This window comes from Tupaia chinensis, unplaced genomic scaffold, assembly GCF_000334495.1.
Source record: "Tupaia chinensis unplaced genomic scaffold, TupChi_1.0 Scaffold000311_2, whole genome shotgun sequence".
In the NCBI taxonomy this organism is placed as follows: Eukaryota; Metazoa; Chordata; class Mammalia; order Scandentia; family Tupaiidae; genus Tupaia; species Tupaia belangeri.
The window spans coordinates 6,109,083-6,110,996 of NW_006159803.1; positions in this window are offsets into that span (position 1 = coordinate 6,109,083).

Here is a 1,914-nt window from a genome sequence, read left to right on the forward strand (position 1 = left end):
ATGTTCACAGCTCTAGAACCACTATTAATTTCACTATTGGTCTCCAGAACTTCTGGACATAACTTCCATAAGATGACACTCCTGCCAACAGAGGAATGCGTGAGTGGCTGGTCAGAACTTAGTCACAGGGACACACCGAGCTGCAAAGGAGGCTGGAAACAGTCTTTAGACTGGGAAGAAGGAACTACCTAGTTAAAATTCAGGAAATCAATCACTAAAATAAGTATAGGAGACAAATACACATTTGTAGCATAGCATAATATTATTGAGAGAAAAATGTTTGGAACAAAAGGAAGGTAATCAAGCCTAGAAAAGGGAAATTTCTGACATTTTAATTTGGCAATACCATCCCAGCACTATCAAGAAAGAATAAAAGGTACCCTTTCAGGTTGATGTATTTGTCAGACAGATATCTACAGTAAAGATGAGTTTCAATTTTTCACATCAAAATAACCTCATACTTTAATGCCATTTTCCATTAACTTTTTGTAGTCCCTTGAATAACTAACTCCCTCTGTTTCAATTCCAGGCTTACTTTTCTTGCCCAGAGGGAGAAAATGTACTTACCAAGTCAATGAAAATATCAATTTACCTGATGACTCTATTTTTCAGTATGTAAATGTATTAGCCTCTTGGTTGATTAGGCTTGAGTTTGACAGATTAAAGATTGGACCCTGAACTAAGATAATTTCTTACACACACACACACACACACACACACAAAGTCCATCTATGAGCTTTCTTAACAACCAGCCTTTCCCTGTGAACTCCTTGCATTGCCAGGGGTGATGGTTAACTATTACTACAATACTACTGTAAAGCAAAAGGGATCTAAAACATTTATGGGGTCATCAGGAAAGTCATGAAGCATTTTTGCATAGAAAAATACATCATGACTTTTCCAATGACCTAATATTAATGTTCATAAGTCTGCAGGGCAGCTGGGGTTCTGCTGGCTGATCAAAGCATGGCCAGACAGTTTTGTTCCAGTCTATAGCACTAGGGCAGCCATGACTCTCATGACAAGCCCTATTCATTGACTGAGAAAGCTCTACCCCATATATCATCCTCTTGGGGAGACACATGGGCTGGTAGGATATCTGAAGTGTGATCCTCTCAGAGTGTGGCAGAGGAGCCAAAGAGCAAAAACATGGGCGACCTTTTCTGGTCTAGGCTCAGAAACTTCTGACTCATTCTGTTGATCAAACAAGTCAGTAACATGTTCAAACACAAAGACAAGGTATAGAAAAATATATTCTGCCTCTTTAGTAAGGGGAACTGCAAAGTCATACAGGAAAGGGATACAGAGAGGTGTGTGAAAAACTTGGTTAACCATATATCTTAACAAAGTAGATCTGAACCAAGGTCCATTGTACCAAAGGGAGAACATGGAACGTGCTATGCTTTGAATATGTCCCTGCACCCCCCAGTCCCACAAATTGAGATACTGAAATTTGGTTGTGATGGGATAAAGAAGGTGAAAACTTAATCCAGTTACAGTATTCAAAGGTACTGTCTTTGATTTTTTTTTTTTTTTGGAGAGGTTTTTGCTATAGGGCACGTGTGCTCACCAGAAAGACAGAGACAGAGAGATAGAAAGTGAGAAACCATCCCCCAGGGGGATGGCCACGCCACAATCCCTTCTCCTCCATTCTCCTCTTGGGATCTTGGGTACACACACACATGCGCCCGGCATGAGTTTAAGCTGCTGGGTCCGGGACTTGAACCATGGTCGACTACATGGGAGTCCAGCAACATAGCCATTACACTAACTGCTGGTCCCGAAGGTACTGCCTTTGGGAAGTAATTGGAATTGGATGAGGTAATCTGAATGGGGGCCCCTGATTTATTCCTAGTAACTGTAAGAGCAGTCACAGGGACATGCTTGCTCTGCTCTAGCTCAATCTCATCAGGT